Source organism: Arvicanthis niloticus, chromosome 15, assembly GCF_011762505.2.
Source record: "Arvicanthis niloticus isolate mArvNil1 chromosome 15, mArvNil1.pat.X, whole genome shotgun sequence".
NCBI classification, from domain to species: domain Eukaryota; kingdom Metazoa; phylum Chordata; class Mammalia; order Rodentia; family Muridae; genus Arvicanthis; species Arvicanthis niloticus.
In genome coordinates, this window is record NC_047672.1 from 34057048 (window position 1) to 34079923 (window position 22876).

At 45.7% G+C, this 22876-nt stretch overlaps 1 long non-coding RNA gene across 2 annotated transcripts; it reads right to left on the reverse strand.

Annotated features, from left to right (window-relative positions):
• Window positions 1-1561: 1561 nt before the first annotated feature.
• LOC143434557 (uncharacterized) lies at window positions 1562-22540 on the reverse strand. 2 transcript variants are annotated; one of them, XR_013104149.1, is made up of 4 exons: window positions 22263-22540; window positions 20035-20143; window positions 15308-15389; window positions 1562-2260 (listed from the first exon to the last, which is right to left on the reverse strand). It is a non-coding gene; the product is annotated as an uncharacterized LOC143434557 (long non-coding RNA). The 2 variants fall into 2 exon arrangements; XR_013104148.1 differs by having other exon boundaries at window positions 15308-15394.
• Window positions 22541-22876: the final 336 nt, after the last annotated feature.

Genomic DNA, 22876 nt, shown 5'->3' on the forward strand with positions numbered 1-22876 from the left:
ACCCCAGTCTTTCAGTCCTTTTCTACTCCCAGAGCTCAATCAGAAAAAATATGACACAAGTTTGCAAAACAGAAAACATGGTCTTGTGCCTGGGCTCAGTGTGACCTGTGCCTGAAATCCCGGTCTATTTGATACCAAAGCAGGTAGATCACCACAAGTTCTAGGCCAACCTTGTCTGCATAGTAAGTTCTGGGGTTACACAATAAGACCCTGTTTCAAAAACAAAAACACAACCAGCGACTAATTAAAGGGTTGAGGGTGTGGCTCGGTGGAAGAGCATTTGTCACCTCAATGAGCACTCCCCAGCACCACTGACAAGTCAAATGAACTAACCAAAGGCCTGGTATCTGGCCTGCAGATGTAGCTCAGCTGTGGGAGCGCTCATCTGGCATGCACGAATCCCCCAACCCTGCATAAACACTCGTGTTGCCACATGCCTGTGATTCCAGTACTCAGGAATAGAGGCAGGACGATCAGAAGTTCAAGGTCATCCTAAGGAGTTTAACAGGTTCAAGGCCAACCTGAGCTACCAAAACACCATCTCAAAAATAAAATAAATTTAAAAAGAAATAATAAAAGGAGAAATATCCCCACAATAAGCTCAAGTGGCCCCACTTCTCCAGCTCCCACTCCACCAGTGACTTGCCTGTAATTTTCCCTCCAAATCTGAAGACAACTTGGACCCTAGTGAGCCCTGAAGTCTCCAACTGTAACCTGCCCCAGCATCTTCCGGTCCCTGGGATTCTAGTCCATGTCACCACACTACCTTTCTCCTTCACACCATGAGTCTCACACCACCGACTGCCCCTTGTCCTCCTCAGGACCACCCTGCTATCATATGCTGGTTACACTGACACCCCAAAGCCCCTTTCTTTCACTTCCCCAAGTTCTTGCCCCCTCCCTATGCCCCTCTCTCTTCCTCTCTCCTCCACTTCTCGGCTAAGCTTTTGGCAACAATGATCTGTGGTTTCATATGCAAACATTAATGGGAACAGAAATAAACAGAAGGAGGCAGAATAATAACAAAAATAATAATAGACAGACCACATGAAGCCTGTTCCCAGAATGTGGAGCCTGTGAGAGTCAGGAGACACACTGATACATTCTGTCTCAGAAATAGAATAAATGGCACAATCATCTGAGAGAACCCCCAAATGTTTGAGAAAGCCCAGCTCTAAAAATCCAAGCATAAGTGAAAACCAAATAGAGAACAAATCTAACCAGGAGACAAGTATGTTTCTCATTAAATATGTTATCTATCCTGTGATGCACAGGAGATATATATATATATATTTCTTAAATTTGGATTGAGCTGAAATATAAGCATATTTAAAGATTCCTAGAATGCTTAGAACTATTTATAAGCCAAACAGATGAGAAGCACCGCCCTGTAATGCCCAGAGCCCTTGATTGAAGCAACCACAAAGCACTGCTTTATTTGAAAGTTCCAGTCGATGTGATCAGTAAAGAGAGAAAAGCACTATCATTATTCAGCCGGGAGAGCTAAAAACCTGATTGTCTTCATTGAAACTCGAGGATCAAGCAAAAATTAGACCAATTATTGATTCGGAAAAAAATAGGTAGTTTAAAAGAAAATACTGAAAAATTTTATTAGCAAACAGCCAGCTAGAAATTATAATGGGAGAACACAAAATTTCACTCTGGATATCAAGCAAAATAGACAATGTCAGTAGGGGACAGGCGAGGGGCAAAGCTCACGTGCTGCGCACTGGGTGGTGGGAGCACAGTATGGTGATTGGACAAATAACTGCAAAATCTGGGAAGAATCCCAACCAGTCTGACACTTCCCAAAAAGGAAAGCTCACCGTTTTTGTAACATTTACTCCAGGCCTTGTTTTAAGTCAGGAGGAGACCACATTGTAAAAGCGTTCGTCTTCCCCCGACTCATCTACAGGTATCAGCATCTCAACTGAGATTTGAGTCGAGCCTTAGTTAAGGACTCTATCATTATCCAGACAAGGTTGAGTGAGGGAATTCATAGAACTCTGAGGGAAAAGGTCTGAATGGGAGACTGGCACGCTTGTCACATCAAATATGAGAACATATACATCTTAAGCCCGTAGTAATTGCCGCAGTAAGGTCTCGGTGTCAAAGAAGACGGATCAAAGGAGCAAGCCAGAAAATCCAATTGGCATTTGAGGTTGGTGGGGGGACAGAAGGCGCTTTTGAGGAAGTGTTGCCAGGATAACAGGAAGACTGCTCGCTTCTGATTTGATTTGCTGAAGTACAAATTCTTTCCCTGTGTCAAAGACAGACACCACACAGCAGAAATGTTTTCAGAAAAAAAAAATGGTATTTGCAGGAAAAGATGATATGATGTCTGGGATTTGCTTCAAAATAATAGAGGAAGGCTGGAGGGGGGAGAGATGAATCAGAACTGCTAATAATGGTTGGCATGGGTGGTGGGAATATGAGACTTTATTACACTCTTCCACCTTCACTACAGGTACTTGAAACTTTAAATATCATGCACATTACAAATCCCAGCTAGGACAATAGTCCCAATGTGACTTCAAGATAAATATCCTTATAAAATATGCTGTGGGGTTGGGGCCAGGGATCAGGGCCTTGCATATACTAGGCACGAGCTGCACACTGACCTGCATCCCTAACCCAGTAATTTCCCACAAATCTTCAGCATTAAAAATAATAGCAAAGATTAAAATAAGCCAGATTCACACAAACATTGTCTGTGTTCTCTCATATTAATATAGATACACACTCACATACACACTCACGCACTCACATTCACAAACATACTCTTACACTCACACACTCACGCACACTCACTCATACACATGCTCATACACATACACACACACATACTCACACATTCACTCACACACATTCACATACATACTCTTACAGTCACACTCACACCCATTCTCACACTCATATACACTCACACACACACATACTCTAACACATACTCACACTCACACACCCATATTCAGACCTCACACACATAGCCTCCCATGTATACACTCACCCACACTCACACATATTCAAATCCACATATACTCACTGTGATGGTTTGTATATGCTCTGCCCAGGGAGTGGCACTATTAAGAGGTGTGGCCTTTTGGAGTAGGTATGTCACTGTAGGCTTGGGCTTGAGACCCTCCTCCTAGCTGCCTGGAAGCCAGTCTTCCTCTAACAGCCTTCAGATGATGATGTAAGACTCTCAGCTCCTCCTGCACCATGCCTGCCTGGATGCTGCCATGCTCCCACCTGGATGATACTGGACAGAACCTCTGAACCTGTAAGCCAGCTCCAATTAAATGTTGTCCTTATAAAAATTGCCTTGGTCATGGTGGCTCTTCACAGCAGGTAAAACTCTTAGACACTCACACACATATTCTCCCACTCACACACACATGTATGCATACACACACTCTCACACTTACAACATTCACACACAATCACACTCACAATTCATACATGCTCACACTCACACATACTCTCATACTCTCATATTCACACACACACTCATGCATACACTCTTACACTCACATACACACTCTCACACATATACCCTCTCACACATACACCTTCTCACACATACACTCACATATGTTCACATTCACACATACTCACACACCCTCTCACACATACACTCATATGTTCACAATCACACATATTCACACACAGTCTCATACTCACACACATATGTGCATACTCACACACTCTCTCACACACATATACTTTCACACTAACTCTCACTCATTCTCACACTCACACACTCATTCTCACAATCATAGTCTTACACTCACACTCTTACATATATACTCTCCACACTCACATGCACTCACACACACATACACACATACTCTCACACTCTCACACTCACATACCACTCTCACATACACACATTCTCACACTCACTCTTACACTCCCACTCCCACATATACACTTTCCACACTCACACACACTCACACACACATACTCTAACACACTCACACACATACTCTCACACTCACATACAACGCTCACAGACTCACTCATTCTCACACTCACTCTTACACTCCCACTCCCACATATACACTTTCCACACTCACACGCACTCACACACACATACTCTAACACACTCACACACATACTCTCACACTCACACACAACCCTCACAGACTCACTCATTCTCACATTCACTCTTACACTCCCACATATACACTTTCCGCACTCACACACACACATACTCTAACATTCACACACATACTCTCACACTCACACACAACCCTCACAGACTCACTCATTCTCACATTCACTCTTACACTCCCACATATACACTTTCCGCACTCACACACACACATACTCTAACATTCACACACATACTCTCACACTCACACACAACCCTCACAGATTCACTCATTCTCACATTCACTCTTACCCTCCCACATATACACTTTCCGCACTCACACACACACATACTCTAACACACTCACACACATACTCTCACACTCACACACAACCCTCACAGACTCACACATACTAACTCTCACATTCATACACACTCTCACACTCACACATACATTCTCACACTCACATATACACACACACACACACACACACACACACACACACACACACACACACACACCGTAAACACAGAAACAACTATGAGAAGAGGAAAGATGTCTAGTGGGAAGAGGGAGAGGCAGCAATGGCAGCAAATATTTGGGGATGGAAGCAGAAAGAGGGACTATTAGGGAGGAGAAGGGGAAGAGTAGAGAGGGAGAAGGGACAAGGTAGGCCAGTGGGGGTGGGGCAGGTAAGAAACAAGCATGCTGATATGCGTATGAAACTGTCACGTGAAACTACTACTTTGTACACTGACTAAGTGCTAACTAAGAGCCAGTGCGATGGCTCAGTCAGTAAAAGTACGTGCTGCCATTCCTGGCAGCCCCGTTCCATCCGGGGACCCACATGGTACAAGTTGTCTTCTGACTCATGCATGCACACCAGGCACACATAAGCATATCCAGGAAAACAACTTCAATGAACCTGAAGATGAAGAGGAATGTTTGGGGCAGGTAAAGATTCAGGGAAATGGAGAGGAGAAAACTCTCCCAAAGAGTCTAGCCAAAGTGTCTGTGTGCATCATGATCCTTTGAAATCTTTGACTCAATTCATTTTTGCTGAAATTTTTCTCATGGATGTAGATAAGTAAGTTTCCTTAGATGTCTACCTTTGTGTGCTTAGCATAATATTATTGATAACATTGAAACACTGAGAAAATGCCCCAATTAATCGATCTATGGCTTAGCATTTGTAGCTAAAACATCCTTGCCTGTGACTGCATCTTGGAACATTTTCCTTAAGTTTTTTTTCTCTAGGAGTTTCAGGCTTTGTAAAAAAAAAAAAAAAAAAAAAAAAAAAAAAAGATTTATTTCTTTTTATTTTGTGTGTGTGGGTGTTTTGCCTGCATGTACGCTGTGCGTCGTATGCATGCAGTGCCAGAAGAAGGCATCAGATTCTCTGAAACTGGAGTTGCAGATGGTTGTGAGCTGCCATGTGGGTGACAGGAACTGAACCTAGGTCCTCTGCAAGAGCAACAGAGCTCTTAACTACTGAGCCATCTCCCCAGCCCCAGATGTTCAGGTCCTAGACTGAGGCTGTTGTGGTCTATATGAATTTATGCAAAAGATGAGAGATGGGGCCTAGCTTCATTCTTCACCAATGTTTACTGCAGTCCTATTCACAACAGCTAAATTCTGGAACCAACCTAGATATTCGCAGAACAGAACAGCAGATAAAGACAATGTGGCATAGAGACCCAGGGCAATTTACTTCAGCCTTAAAGAAGAAAGAACTCACGGTGTCCTTACAGAGAAGTGGTGGGACTGGAGATAATCACAGTAAGAGACAGAAAGACAAATACACTTTTTCTTTCATTTGTGGCTCCTGGGATATATAGAGACATGGAAAGTCAGCTATGGAGATTGAGAACCAGCACAGGAGCTGGTTTTCCTTCCACCATGTGGGTCTCAGAGCACAAACTCAGGCTGTCAGACTTGGCAACAAGTGCTTGTACCTTCTGAGTTACCTGACAACCCATACCTATGATATTATTATATAGCTATTCATATATATATGAATATATAATATATATTAATTTCACATATATATACACACACACACACATATGAGAGAGAGAGAGTGTGAGAGAGCACACTAGGTATGGTGGCACATGTGTGATGCCAGCACTTGAGATGCTAAGGCAAGAGGAATGCCACTAGTTCAAAGTCAGCCCTGACTACAGAGTAAGACCCCACTTCAAAAAACAACAAAAACGAATATATATATCTATCACACACATATATACACACACACTTATGCATTCACATATATATTTATATACTTATGTACACATATATACTAAGTGTATGTATTTATATATGTATATATTCACATACTTATGTATACATATATTCTAAGTACATATATATTTACATACATTCACATACTTATATAGACATATATACTAAGTATATATAAAGTATTCCATGTTTTCTTCTAGTACTTTTGTGACTTTACTTTCAATTTTTAAATATTTCCTCCTTTTTGATGTAAAGATTGAAGTCAGAGTCACTTGATCTTCAAAATACGGCCCCAGCTGTTGGGGCCTTACATACCGAACAGCCTGTCTTAGCCGCTCCAGTGAGATGCCATTTCAGGGAACGCTAACTTCCTGTATTAATCTGACTCTCCTTCCAAGTGCCTCATTCCCTCTACTGCTCTGACTGAGTGTTTTCCAGTCCTTCTTTATTTTAATTATGTTTTCACAAAGAAGGGAGCTGATCTCTTCTGAGGTGACTAGGTTTCCTGGATATTTGAGAGTGTTTGTATTTTTTCACAAACACTTAAGAATAAACCTGTCAGATTCCAAGAATAAGAGACACCCAGTTAATTAAATATCACGCATAATTTAAGAAGAATGAGCATCGTTGTAATACTTTGGATAAGCAATTTCCAAGTAAAGAATGAGACTTTTTATTTCTATTTTGAAGCTCCTTCTATTATGACCCTCAGTAATGTTGTAAATTCCTTGTATGATCCTTGTGTCTTTATTGTTATTGCAATCAGTTTTCCCCTTCTGTTGTAATTATAAACTTCTGGTTGTTTGAGGAATGCTATTAATTTTCTTTATTAATTTTATATCACCAATCCCATTGAATTCTTGCCAGCTACATTTTTTCCCCCTGTCATTTTCTTGGATTTTCGACTTATGCAATCAGGTCATTTAACACTAAAGATACAATTTTGCTTCCTGTTCTGTAATTTGGCGCTTCATTTCTTCTTCTTATTTAACTGCTTTAATTACTACTTCATCTAACTGCTCCTGACTCTAGTGGGAATCCTTCCATGGCTTTATCATTAAGCTAGCTGATGAGTTTGGTTTGAAATAAATAATAGAAATGGAAAAATAATCCAAACGCAAAATAGGTATTTCACAGGAGAAGAAATAAAACTGAGCGATAAGTCATGAACCGATGCCCAGCTCCACGCGCGGCAGCCTTAGACTGCCCTATTTTATCATTTCATTTTGAGACAAGGTTACTCAAAGGCAATTCAGGCTGGCCTCAAGTCAGGCTCTCCTTACCTCTGCCTGCTGAGGTTTAGATGTGCACCACTGTTTCCGGCTTACCTTGCTTTTTAAATGCTAAACTCCAGATTTACTTTTTGTCCCTGGTCCAGATCCTTCGCTGCCTGTGGGGAGCTCTTCGGGCCCTTGCCTCCCTCCGTTGGCCCTCACAGGCAGATGGCTTCCTAGTCTGCTGCTTCAGCACCGCCCTTTCCCCAGAGCCCGCATCCTAGCCGGTTCCTCCAAGCTGACCCTCGCATCTCACACACTGACCTTCCCGGAGGGCTCTGCACACCTTCTCCAGACAAGCGCCCACCCACCCTCTTTCTTGTCCATCTTATCTAACAACTGCCTCCGCACACGTTTGCTTTCAAGTGTTTGCTTAAATGGGCTTCCTCCCACCTCCCACCTCCCACCACGGCCACCACGATCCCCACCCGACAAGCTGCAGAGACCAAAAGGATTTTCCTCCGCGACCCAGAGCCTTTTATAATAAGCTTTCTGACTTACTGTGAGCATGGTATTTTTCCAAACATAGAAATTCTATCCTAATCACCTTTCCTTTTAAATATTCATTGTTGATCTGGGTACAGTGGTGCACACCTTTAATCTTAGCACTTAGGAGGCAAAGTAAGAGGATCTCTGTGAGTTCGAGGCCAGCCTGGTCTGCATAGTGAGTTCCAGAACAGCCTAGGCTACATAGTGAGACCCTGTCTCAAACAAATAACAGCAACAACACTTCACTGGTGACTCCTACTTACAACCATGAAGTTCTAAGACCAAGTCTACAATTGTTATGGTCCTGTTCTACCTAGTCATAATTTTCTTGGGACACAGACACGTGCACACACACAGGCACACATAAACACACAAACTTATGAAATTAAAAATACATATATTTTTAAAAACGTTTTCAAAGACCATTTAGAGAAGCTGGCCCACCTCCCTGCAGTCACCACACAGGCTAACCCATGCATCTTGTCAGCTAGAGCCTCCGGTGAAGCATGCATTTAACTAAGAATTTACATTTTAAAAAATTCTAAGGTTACTTTTGTTTTGCCCACAGAGGCCAGAAAAGAGTGCTGTATCTTCTCAGACTGAAGTTTCAGGCAGCTGAGAGCTGCCATGTGGGTGCTGGGAATTGATCCCTGGCCCTCTGAAAGGGCAGTCAGTGCTCTTAACCATGGAGCCATCTCCAGCCCCTAACTAATTCACATTTAAATCTACTTGAGTGTCAGCAGTAGCTTTAAAACTGTCTGTGCTGTCTCTCCTGTGCTGGCTGACTACACAGATTCAGGCATCCTTTTTTTTTTTTTTTTTTTTGGTTTTTCGAGACAGGGTTTCTCTGTGTAGTCCTGGCTGTCCTGGAACTCACTTTGTAGACCAGGCTGGCCTCAAACTCAGAAATCCGCCTGCCTCTGCCTCCCAAGTGCTGGGATTAAAGGCGTGGGCCACCACCGCCCGGCAAGATCCAGGCATCCTTAAGACTTGTATTCTCCACATGTAGCAAGAGTCATTACTAAAGCTTGCCTCAGCCAGGACCAGAAAGAGCTCTCTAATGGTCCCTGTTTCTCACAAGGACTGACGTTTGTGTTTGCAGAATTTTGGAATTTCTCACTGACTTTCTGATGCTTTGCCAGGGTCTCCTTTAAGTAGCTACTCTGGCCCCTCCTTTTATTCCGTGCAGTCCCTGTTGTGACCCCTCTGTCTTAGGACTGCAAATTGGGTGACAGTACCCCAACATGTGCCATAGCTACCATGCTGGGGCACTCTGGGATGTCACTCCGATGCTCTCCAGATGAGAGCCACTGGTTCTGAACTTCTGTCTGGTGTTCTTGGCTTAAGTGTTTTCTTCTGCATGGCAGGCAAGACTTCTACCACTGAGCTAAGGCCGTGTTCCTTCTTTTTATTTTTTGTCTTTGACTGAGAGGCTTGAACAAATTTCTTGGGCTGGCCTAGAACTCACTCTGTACCCCAGGCAGGTCTTTAACTTGTCTTCCTGCTTCAGCCTCCAGAGTAGCTGGAATTACAGACCTGTGCTGCAGGCCTGCCATGAAGCATGTTGTTAATAACCTTTTAAAATAAGTCAGCAAGTCCTTACCATGCTGAAAAACGCCTTTGTTCTACCCCAGAGCGCAACAATCATTTTTCTGGCTATTGAACTCAGGTGACTTTTTCTCTAAATTGCAAAGGCCTGTTCTGTCTGCTTTCTGGAGCCATGAAAATGTCTCACGCCATTTTAATGTTTATTGGAATTTTATATGTTTTCCCTGAGCTTGCTTTTTTTTTTTTTTCTTATTTTCTTTGTCTCTGGAATTTGAGGTTGGCACACACTGCTGCAGATAGATGTCCATTCTTTGCTGGATCAACTCAGCAGGCTCTTTAAAGGCCCTCAAGCTTCAGGGTTGAGAATTCTCCTCTATTATTTATTTGATCATTTTCTCTCAATTTTCCCCGTTGTCTCTTTCTGGGATGCCCATTAGTCCAGTATGAGCTTTCCCAATCGATTCCCCCTTCGTCCCTGTTATCTTTTCCATATGTCTTGTTAGCCTGCTTTCTGGGGGTTCTCCTTAGCGCAGTCTGCAATTCTATTGGATTTTTACAGCTCTGTTTTCTGAGAGAGCGACTTCCCTCTTCTTCAATTTTCCTGAGTATTTTCGTTTGGCAGCCATTTAAAAACTGTTTTCATTTGCAGCTGCATTGTCTCCCCTGGAGTTCCGCCGCTGTTCCCCAGTCCCTGTGGATGTGAATGTGAGCTTTGCTTCCTTTGTTTTTAGGTCTTTCTGTTCCTGATATTATTTCTATTTCCTTGGGGTCCTTTTCTCTTTCTTTTCCTCAGCTTCAGTCTTGTTGAAGACTACCCTTGGGGTTAGAACATATGGGGCAGCATCTATTCATAAACTTAAAAATAAGACATTGTACGGAAGAGGTGTCTGAGTGGTTAGGAGTGCCTTGTGCTCTTGCAGAAGACCTGGGTTGGGTTTCCAGCATCCATATGGCAGCTCACAGCTGTCTGTAACTCCAGTTCCAGGAGACCCAATGCCTTCTTCTGATCTCTGAGGACACCTGCACATATGTAGTCCACACACATACACACACATACACACACACACACACACGCTCAGACATAAATATTTACACATACATGTAAATATTTAAAAATTAGATACTGGTTATTTCAGAGCTGTACACATATAGGTGAGGTTTTTCTCAATAGCTAAATTTGGTTGAGAATTATTTGTCATACTTAGGGATCCATAGTTATCGGGAAAAGAAACTTCTAGCCCCCCAGCTGAAGGACAAAACTCTGAATGAAAACAGTTTGCTTAAAGAAGGCCATGAGGCATGACACAGTGCACTTCCCTTAATCCCTCTGCTCTGGTTGCAGCTCTCACTCCTGCTTCTGCCACTGCAGGCCCTTTGCAGACCACCCTCAAGGGGGGTCTAGGAAAGAAGGAAACCCTTTCTCTTCCCTCCCCCACTCTTTCTCTGGGTACCCTAGCTAAAGAGTGTATGATAGTCACTCTTCTATGTGGCCGTACTACACTACCCACTCCGTGCTTTGGAGCGTGTAGAACTTAATGGAAGTTTCCTTTTGTGCATGGCCTTTCTTCATCATTCCTTGGTAAGGAGTTTCTTCTTTAAATAAAATCCCTGCCAGTTAAAGAAATGGCTCAACGGTTAAGAACACTGGCGGCTTTTCCCGAGGACCCAGGTTTGGTTCCCAGCACCCACATCAGGCATTTATAGCTCCAGCTCCAGGGGATCTGGCTCCCTCTTCTGGGCTCTCCTGGTGCACACATACACATAGACATGATTTTAAAAATAATAATTCAAAAATAAATCGTTAGGTTGGGGGTGGGGGGTGTAGTAGAGCTGGACAGATGGCTCAGTGGTGAAGAGCACTGGATGTTCTTCCAGAGTTCAATTCCCGGCAACCACTTGGTGGCTCAAAACCATCTGTAATGGAACCTGATGCCCTCTTCTGGTAAATTTTAATAAAATAAAATAAACAGCCCGAGGAGGGTAAGGAGACAAGAGTGTGCACTAACCTTCCATCTTACTAGATTTCACTCCAAGATAAGCTTCTGAAGGTAAAAGACGCTTCTACATTGTCTCTGTCCTCCCAGAGCTTGGTGCAGTGGGTAGCAAAAGCTGGTCAAGAGTCTATAAACTATAAACTTTGATGAGCTAAGTCATCCCGGTCTGTCAATTCTTCCTACTTAGTACAGTATCTAGATTGATCTGCATAACAAGGGGCCCCCAAATCACATCACATAGAGAAAGATTCTGTCTGAACACAAATGTTGTGGTGTACAGGTGAAAGTGTGCGGCGCCAGTGGCATCCACGAGTATCAGGAAAATCTCATAGAAGAGAACTGTCACTTTCTATGTAGCCTGGAGACACCCAGGACTGTCAAACGGGGTGGCAAGGTACTGAGTGGCAGGTTCTGTTCTTCCTGGCAATCATTTGTAAACTCTAGTTCCCTGGTGAAGGAGCCGATGACCTGGGCAGGTGCTGAGTGCCATCCTGAAACTGTTTAAGCAGACAGCAAGGAGAGTTACTGTAGAGGGAACTCAACCTACTGGGTGAAACACTGGGCTAGGTTCTTGCTATCTTGAAACTAAGTAACAGAAAAGCCTACTTTCAAGAAATAAGAATTAAAAAAAAAAAAAAGTCAATGTAACTCCCTAATTGGTACATACAATTAAAATGACTTAGTTTATAATTCATAATGACAGAGCATCCATTTCAACCTGTAAAAAGTATAATCTCTTCTCAACTTATATACAGAACCGGTTCTAGAGGGCTCAAGGGGTAAATGTGTAAACTCCACTCTCAGGTTTTTGTGAACTGTGCTTTACTGCTTGGGAAAATGTGTGAAAGCTCTCTGGCAGGCAAGGGACCCATCAAGGCTATCTGTGCAAGCTTGTTTTGTGTACAGCACACAGCCATGCATGCTGGCCTCTTCCTCCTCCTAAATGTTAATTGCATGCCTCTAATCATTATGATAATCAATCCAAGTCACTGCTTACTATAGAATGCCTCCAGGGGTCACCACTGCCTGAGACCCATTGGACTAAGAAACCCTCCAACCCTGAGATCCTGAGATCCTGAGATTCTTCTAAGGGCTAGAGAACAAACACAGAGGTAAGAGAGAAGTCTCCTAACCCTAGAGCCACCTGTAAGGAAGAGAGCTTGAAGGGCTTTCCTTTCTCCAAACGGCTCCACACACACAGCTAAGGAACCAGTAACCCCATTATTTTTCATCTTTATGAGGAAGGCTCACTGATAGGCAATGACTGCCCCTGCATTTGACCTGCATCAGACAAAACAATGGCCGTTGTATATAAGTGATGCACTCCCCCAAATCCTAAATGCCTTTTCATCTCTTGCTTTTTCCGTGGCAATTCCCCAAACTTGAAGGAAGCCAGTCACCTTCAAAGTCCTCACTTCCTGAAGCTCTGTGGCTGGAAACATTGTGACATACTGTTGGGACCACCACAGAAGGCTGATTGGCTGATTGGCTGAAGGTGAGCAAGCCTCTCTCCAGGGGATAGAGAAGCCCATGAGTACCACTTTAACACTCCTCTCCAAGATGCAATCTGTTGTTCTCAGAATGACTAGCCGTTCCCTTCTCTCCCTCCTCATCCTTCACCATTTTGACTCATCTTCTCTACTCAGAAACTGGCTCATTTCCTCTAACCCAAACAGGAAACAGCTCTCCGAATCTTACCTCTCTTTGAAACAACTGTTTCAACGTTTCCTTTTCTCGTGTTGAATCAACACCCCCACTTGCATCTTCTTTCTTCCTCAGTATCAGAGAAAGAGCTGCGATCTGCTCTCGATCCTTCTGTTCTCTGTCTGTCTCTGTGTCTCTATCCCTGTGTCTCTGTCTTTCTATTTCTGCAGCATTTGAATTATGCTCTCTGTACCCTTATGGAGTCTCTTGTTTTCATTTTCTGACCTATTCTCTCACTCGGTCCTTGTTGGCTCCTTCTCCTTACTCCAACTTCTTTTCTTGTCTTGTCTTCCTTCCTTCCTGTACACAGTGAAGTTCAGTGTGCCATGTATCTGCCTTCCTTCCCTTAATTCTGGCTCGTCACTCCCATGATTTCAACAGCCCATGGCAGTGTGGGCTCTCAGATTCACGTGCCTCAGCTTCTTTCCTTGGTTATGATTCCTCACAACTGGCGGCTCAGCCTGCCCTAGCATATCCAGCTTCACATGAGGTTATCTCACGGAATGGTGCCACCTCCACCCTGTGTCTGAACGACTGCCAGTCTTATTCAGTGTCTGTCATTTACACCCGAGATGCTCCGTGCTCCTAAATCTTGGGGTTCTCCAACAGAACCACCTGTCAAGCTTCCCCTTCTGCTCTCTCCCCTTATTGTCCACTTCCTCACTGGGCCTTCAAGTATTTTTCTGGATTTTTCCATCTTGGAGAACAAACGATTCATGACATTCCCCCTTTCTCTTACCAGACAGACAGACAGATTTAAAAGCTTATGGTATAATTAAAAAGCAGATGAGAGTTTTTTCTTCTCTTTTTTTTTTTCTTTTTTGTTTAAACAGTTCATTTCTCTGTTGACTCATCATTTTGGTCATTCTGCTGATAACCTGTGAGCACTTGCTACATGCTTGTACCGTGCTGGGCATCACTTATTCAAAGAGGAACAGGGGCAACGTGGCATGGCTGTCAGTGATAACCCAAAGGTGAAGATAGTCTTTCATTGCCCACAGCTAAAGCCATGATTCCTCTGAAGGGTCTAGCACACCCCTTGGCAGTCTGTCAGTCAGTCTCACCTGTAGTCATCCCAGCCTCCCTCTGTAACCTGACTGCATCAGACCCTGCAGGATTCCTTTGCTCCCAGGGCAGAGGGCACATTTCTTGAATTCTCATACAGCAGTCCCCTCAAGCTTCTACAGGACTATCTTCACCTTTGGGTTATCACTGACAGCCATGCCACGTCACCCCTGTTCCTCTTTGAATAAGTGATGCCCAGCACGGTACAAGCATGTAGCAAGTGCTCACAGGTTAGCAACAGAACGACCAAATCGATGAGTCAACAGAGAGATGAACTGTTTAAAAAAAAAGAAAAGAAAAAAGAAAGAGGAGAAAAAAGAGAAGAAAAAACTTTTATCTGTATTTTAATTATATCATAAGTCTTTAAATCTATCTACCTACTTACCTACCTACCTACCTATCAGCAGAGTCTCACTGTAACTCTGCCTGGCCTGAAACTCACTAATTGCTTCAAACTCCTGGAAATCCTCCTGCTTCTGCCTATTGAGAGCTAGAATTAAAGGCCAACATCCATCAGCCAGATTAAGCAAAGAGCTCCTTAAACCAACTTTTTAAAGTGTATGCAAATTACTTGGAAGTCTTGTTGAACTGTGATGCTAATTCAATAGACCAAGGTGGGGCCTGAAAGTCTGCTGTTTCCAACAGGCTGCTGGGGCCTCCTGATATTGCTGACTTAGAGGGAGCAAGGTCCCATCCCAGGCCAGTGCTTTCACACTTTGCTGAATAAGGTCACCGAGAGAGCTTTCTAAAGTGGTAATATATTTACTGATTATATCAAGCCGGGGAAATAAACTCTCTTGGCAAAGTGCTTACATAAAGCCTGGTGTTTGATCCCCAGCACCGTATAAAATGGATTCTAGTAACACAGCTGGTAGTGCACGAGGCCAGCACTTACAAGGTACAAGCAGGACAATCAGGAGTCCGGGGTCCTTTTCAGCTCCACAGCAAATTCGAAGCCAGCCTGAGATACCTGAGACCTTGTCTCAAGAAACAAAAACAGAAATTAATTAATTAATAACATCTAGAGGAGAGAGTCAAAAGCCAAGGTCCAATGTGGTCTGAAGACTCTGGCCTGGGCTCTCTTTCAGTCATGGTGAAGCCTAAGTCCTGGGTGCTTATTAGACTTACCTGGGGTGCTTTTACAAACTGTTGATACCTGGACCACACTTGTATTAATTAAATCAGGATCTCTGGACCATACTCATATTAATTAAATCAGATCCCTGAGCATCTTAAGTTCCTCAGGTGAACATTACAGTATCCTCTCCCTAAGGAAGAAGCCATTGTCTTCAGGCTGTGCTTCCAAGGAATGGCCATAGGTATGCGGGGATCGGGTGTAAAAGTCAGACCTGAGGCCTCATTTTCCTGGTAAATGCTATATGACCATAGGAGAGTTCATTTCAACTCACTTTGTTGTGAACGTCAACATGCACACATCCATCCCACTGTAACTTAATTCGAGCTGATTTTTCTGGACGTCATCAAGACCCCACTGGGGTCCACACAGGGCCTGTCTTCACCTCACTAATAAGTTGTGACCCCTTGAGTTCAACCAGTCAGGGTGACTGCCTGAGGGAAAACTTTCTCATCCTCATAAACTCACAGCTAGCAGACCAGCTAGGGAGAAGATGGGTTATTAGCAGCCAGCCAATGGAGGCGTCGTCAGGAGGACACAGGGATTTGCCTCAGACTAAAAGGTGAAATCAAACACAAGCCCTTTAAAGCAGGCTAGCCTAAAGTCTGGAGGCTACACAGTGAGCATCTCAGCTTTACCCAGAGGCAGGGCTCAGCCACTGCAGGTAACAACGTGGGGTGGTGCAGCCACCTGACCTTGGTGATGATCCTGCAGATCTACAGCTGATGAGAAGGAAGATCACAAAAAAAACACAAAGGCCTCCAGTTTCGACCCGGCTTGCTACTCCGGGATATGTGAGCTTCGATCTCAGCAACTTCTGCAGCTGTCATTATTTTTTGTTCTTTTAGCACACTCGTGTGCCTGTAGGCAGTAGAAACCCTGAATCTCAAGAAAAAGGGGCCAAGGACAGCTTCCAGAGTGGACACGGGGACTTTCTGAGACTTTTTTTTTAAGTTGAGTTTATCTGAAATTAAAGCTTAAGTGGTATTTATTTGTTAAATCCCCTCAGGAAGGAAAGGACAGAGCTAACGGCACAGCAAACGCGCAGGTGCACACAGAAGGGCCTAGAGGGAGCCTGCTGACTGTGCTGAGTTAGAGGTCAACCCTTCAGGACTCAGAAACCAAGATGGAAAAATAACACATACTTTTCTGTCCCCAGAGGAATTTCTGGAAACTAACCTTGGCCAGCCATGTTCAGTCACTTCCCTGAGGCAGATGAGGCTGGCCTGGGCTAGGTCTTGATTCACACATACACCATACCACCAGTTATTCACGACAAAAGACTGAGTCAATGTGACTCTTCTTGACCCAAAAGGACCCCTGTCCTGGAACCCACTTTCTCTGTAGACGGGGCTTTTTATTCCACAGATTAGAGTTCTTGCAAAGATTCACAACACTATCAAAGTAGAAGAGCCTCTGTGCTCATCCATCTTCCCCTCAGTTAACGCTGAGGAGCCTGAGACCAGAGACTAAGAGGGCCTGAAGCCACACAGCAGGGGAGAGACTGAGGTTGGCTAGGATCCAGTTCTTCTCACTAACTTAGCTCTATACCGTGCTCTTGAACCCACCCTGACCTTCACAAGTGAAATTTTGATGCCGTAATATGCAAATCAATTCACCAGCTACAGGATCTGGAATCACGGGTGTCAAAAGTGCTTTAGAGTCTCTACCATGGCCTCCCAACTATAATCAAAGAAAGGCTACAGAGAATCCTAGGACGTCTGGAGACGGTGTTTCTCACTGTGCCTGTTTTGAGAAGTCAATGCAGCCATTGCAGAGAGTATACACTACCATCGGGAGACCGAGGTCACAGCTCGATCTGGGTGATCATGTCTTATACTCAGCCCCAGTTTCCCCATAAGATGTGCAACCCTCTTGTAGGGGTATCACAAGGATGAATGAGACAGAACACACAGCCTTAGAGCACTGTGAAAGCTGAAAACTTCAAGTGCTGCCTTGACATCTGTGATGGTTTGTATATGTTCAGCCCAGGGAGTGGCACGATTTGGACCGTGTGGCTCTGTTGGAGTAGGTGTGTCCTGTGGGTGTGAGCTATAAGACCCTTATCCTAGCTGGCTGAGAGCCAGTATTTTCGAGACAGGGTTTCTCTGTGTAGTCCTGGCTGTCCTGGAACTCGCCAGTATTCTTTCTGTTAGCAGCCTTCATATGAAGATGCAGAACTCTCAGCTCCTACTGCACCATGCCTGCCTGGATGCTGCCATGTTCCCACCTTGATGATGATGGACTGAACCTCTGAACCTGTAAGCCAGGCTCAGTTAAATGTTGTCCTTTATAAGACTTGCCTTGGTCATGGAGTCTGTTCACAGCAGTAAAACCCTAAATAAGACAACATCTATGTCCCAGTGAATCCTAACAACTGTGAGTTTTTGTGCTTTCTCCAGTCATGCCCCACCGTGTGGGAAACATTCCCTACCTGGTCAGTTCTCCTCACAGATAGGCCAGTGGCTCGCTACCTGGTTCTCAGCTGGAACGTCTTACTCCCCCATCAGCCCACAGAGGGATCTGGACACTCCCACTGAATCCTCCTCCTCATCACCATACAGCCTGCCTCTCGCAAACCTTTGCAGCTTATTCAGGCCTGATGTAGCTCTGAATGCATTCCTCATGGGTCCTGCATGGAATGTACTGCCTTTCAACCCCAGGCTGTGCATGAATGTGTGACTAAGACACTGCTGCCAAACATACCTGATTGTGAGACTAGGTGTAGCATGTGTCCGTGACCTATTTGTCTTCACTGTATGGAATCACTCGCTGGCCCCATGAAGGGCTTTGATTGGTGATACTTCACCCATTTCCATGCTGGGAATCAAATGACTACTCCAGGGTTACATAGGCAAGAGAGATGGCACCGAGTGAGTCTCACAACTACTTTTCCAGTGTTGGTGTCAGCCCTGAACTTGTAGCCTCTGGGGCAGTGGTTGTCAACCGTCCTAATGTTGTAACCCTTTAATACAGTTCCTTGTGTTGTGGTGACCCCACCCATCATAAAATTTCTTTTGATGCTACTCTATAACTGTAATTTTGCTGTTATTATAAATTGTAAGGTAAATATCTGTGCTTTCCAATGGTCTTAGGTGACTCCTGTGAGAGGGTTATTTGACCCCCCACCACAAAAGTGTAGAAACCCATAGGTTGAGAACCACTGCTCTGGAGGAAGCAGAAAGATTGAGTACTCGCATTGCTTTTCTGTGCTGAAATGAAGCTCTCCTAGTCACTTTCACCCTTAAAGTGGCTAAAGGATGCCTCAGAACTGCAAATCTGAAAGGTGCAGGATTCAAAGGCTGGCCACACACAAGACTTGTGCTTCAAGATGTGTGAGTCTCACCCAAAGGAAGTAGATGAAGAAGACCCTGTTGCTGGACCTTGGCTTAGTGTTCTTAGGCTCAGTGCTCTAGTTGGAAGACAGTGCAGTTTATATGTAAGCCTTCAGGAGAAAACTCCGAGTTTCTTGGCCCCAAGAACAAATTTTAGGATCACTGCCATCTTGTTGTGGAGGCCCTTATTCTGTCCATTATTTAGGGAGCTGGGGGATGCCAGATAAGGCTGGGGGTTGGGTTGGATGATCTGGCTAACCTAGAACTAGCAATCCCTTATCTGCGCCTCCGTGGAAGCTCTCTGACACAGGGAGAAGGCTCTCTGACACAGGCTCTGGTTTCTGACTGGTGAAGCCCAAGAGGTTGAGCCAAGAGAGCTCAACCTGTCTCTACAGGGAGAAGTTGAGACCCTGGTGAAGAGAGATCTTCACTGGGCAACAGGAAAGCTACCACTTGACCTGGATCAGCCTTCCTCGGACTCCAGGGTACTCCAGCCTCTCAGGATCCCAGGCATTCTTGTGGGTCAGGCACCCTCAGAACAAGCCAGCTCCCAAGCTGTGGGTGTCATCACCAAGACCCCCTCATGCAGATGGAGAACGTGAAGTCCATCATGAGGACTACCTTACACAGCCAGCATGGCACCAAAGGGAGCATTTGAGGCCTATGCTCGGACTAGACTTTGATCAGTTCAACTTCCTGTTGAGCACCTGGCCATGAAGACCAGCAGGTACCCTGGTTTACGATGCCTGCAGTCACACAAGAAAAGCCATAGGATTCTCTCTGCCACCTGGTATAAATGCCATGTGCTGGCTTCCAGGACAGCAAGACCAGCCGCCTTCTCTGGCTCCTCCCCAAGGTCCCTGCTCTGAATAACCATAGAAGCCAAGCTTGTATCACAGGCCACACTTCCTTGCACCTGATTGACCATGGCCACTCTTCCCCATGGCCATAGCCAGATGTTACCCAGCTGGACAAGGAGGGGAGCCAGGGAGCAAAGGAAACTTGACAAATGGCCAGAAATGAAGCTAGGTAGAAGACAGTAGTTTGGTACTCTCAGGAGAGTTCGTTTTGGCTCTGGGGAATCCACTGACCTTCAGTGGAAGGCACATTTTGTACTGTTTGCATGCACGTCCACACTGCTGCCTCTTTTACCTGGTCAAGCATGGCTCTTCTGTCACGAAATGAACTCATTTTGGAGGGCAGTTGTTTCCTTGTACCTCCTGGAACCCCGTGAAACACTGAGGATGTCACAGGAGTTGAGCTGTGAAAAGAAAGAGCCACTGGGCTAGGACGGCCATCACCCCTTTCCTTGTCCCCAGCTAGGGAGCCTTTTCTTTGCCTCTCCCTGGTAGCTCAGCATCAAACAGAACAATGGCCATTTAAGAAGAAAAGCCATTTCCTGCTGACAGTGTGCGAGCTGGGACCCAGAGCTTCTGCAGAGGGGTGACCATCTCCCCAAGCCTGGACCTCATTCTGCACTGCTGACCTTGGCAGTATAAAGGCAACCCCTGGATCTGCCCCTGGGTCAGACCTGAAAATGTTGGCCTACTCTTTGCTGTCCAGAGAGAATATTTAATGAAAAGAACTAACTGAAACTCAGGCTTCAGAGTGGAAGGGAGTCTGCCTGTCTCCAAAACTGGGTGGAACAGACTGGAAAGAGGTGACTTCTCCCTGCTTTTATTCCCTGCCAGTCCCTGAGTCAACTGGGATAGCCCACAGGCCCTTTTAGCTCTTCCTGCAGGAGCTGGGATGAGGAAATTCCTGAAGAGGGAGGACTGACGTGTGTTTGGGGCAATACCCTAGTGCTTTACTGGCCGTGGAATGCAGGAATGGAGCAAGCTACGAGCAGTTGCTTTATTGTGGATTCCATTTGTACTGGAATATATGCCTGCCATCTCCAGTCTGCCCAGTGGTCACAGCCTGGTAAGTGTGGATTGCATAGAACTCTGTTACTACAAAAATAAGTAAGTAAGTAAGTAAGTAAGTAAAGAAAGAAAGAAAGAAAGAAAGAAAGAAAGAAAGATTTTTCTTTCTGGAGATTTCCTGTGAAGCCCAGGGCATACTCTTACAAGAACCTCCTTGAATATTATTCCATACAGAGTCCCGGAACCCATGACCAGTGAGGGGCTGTGAATTTACCCCAGACCTCAGACCCAAGGAGGCCTGGATTAGGAAAAGAAACAAAAGAGGGGGTATGAGGCTGGGGAGGGGGTGTCTTAAGGGCCCCATTCCCACTCTTCTGCTGCCTTGCCTTTCAGGGAGTGGAAATCTCATTTTATTCATTAAACTAACTGAAGTGAGCAAAGAGCACTGTGGCAGAGCAGGAGGAGTTCCCGGCTACCTGACACAGAAGATTCCTGTGTGGTGTGTATGTTGAGAGGCTGGGAGAAGGATCTGGAATTGGGTTCTGGAGCTAGTTAGAAACTGAGAAGGCCCGGGCAGGAGGAGTAGGCTAGGGCCAGGGATTGCTCACTCCCCAGGCCTGGCTCCCATAGTTCCCAAGGGTGGGGGTGGGGGGAGAAGGGAGGCTACGCAGGTACAGGCCTGGAGCTGTCCGCGCCGAGGTGCTGAAATTGGAGAGCAGCGGGTCTAAAAGGAGGAGCCCCGAGGAGGTTGTGCTTCGCCACAACGCCACAAGTTAGAGGGGGCGGGTAGAAAGGGATTCCCTCTTGATCCCCCCTCCTACTTATCCTCAAAGGAAGCGCACGAGTTAGTTGGGGCAAGAAAACAGGTTGAGCTTTGAAAAGAATGCAGCAATCTGATGCTGTGGTCAGCTTGGGGAAAGCTGGCCAGGATCCCCCCTGGGAGTAAGGTGCAATCTGGACCAACAGTCAGGGACCAGCAGGGAAAGGACTCCTGCACTCAGCGAAGATACCACGAATGCATAGCAAGGAAGGATACGCAAGGTGTTCTCATTTACACTGGTGGCACAGACACATTTGCACATAGACCCCCGTGGGGAGGTGCACACACATTATATGGGTACATCAAACACACCCAAGCAGTTCTGTTCACTCTTTTGAAACACCAACACTGGCTCCCATCAGGCCACCAAGCTACCTCTCCAGTCTAGCATCACCTTGGCCTGTGTGGCCTGGACGTCCCTCCCGCTTTGTGGCTGGGCCTCAGATGGTGATCCCAAGGGAGGCATAAGCAGTAAGAAAGTCCCAATTCTAGCCTGAGACCAGGAAAGATGTTGAAGTGGAGCAGTCGGCTCCTAGGCCCACAAAGAAGGGGTGCGACAGGCGATGAGTGGCTCGTAAGACACCCCTTCTTCTTCTTTCCCCAAACGCCCATTTATGGTAGCAGGACAGTAGAGGAGAGTGGATGAAAATGTGTCTCCCTCCCAAACGGAAGACACCCAGAGGACCAGCGCGTACCTGTGCGTGGGAGGCCCCACGAGGAGCCTCCTCAGTGATTCCGGACCTGCTGGCTCCTCGGGCTCCCCTTGGATGGATGTGGTTTAGGAGTGGGGGTTACCCTGCTTGCCCTCCACACCGCCTCCTGGATGTCCGTGGGCAACGGAGAAACTCCGTCCCGGGCAGCGGGAAGTTGCCCATGTTAGAGCGCAGGGAGGGGGGTGTCCTCCGGTCTCTGGGCTTGGCCAGGGCTGCTGTGCCCCCGCACCCGCCGCCCTCACCACCTCGCTGGCACCCTCCCGCCCGCAGACTGCGCGGAGCCTGAAAGCCGGGAGCCCGTCCGCCCTCCCGGAGAGTCTGCTGCTGACCTGCATTGACGTCATTGCGTCATTAGGTTTCCCCTGGAAACACTGGCTCGCCCAAAATAGTAACACATTAATTCAGGCCGGGGGAGCAGGAGAGACTGTTTGTAACCCTGCAGCTAACTCTGCGCGCGAGCGAGCGCGCAGCAGCCCCCACCCCTCCCGAGAGCAGCGCCGGCAGCGTTCACGTACTATTTTGAGAACAAAGGAAATCAAATTATAGAATCCCCGAGAGAAAGAGAGAGTGCGGGGGACGCCGAGACCCTCTCAACT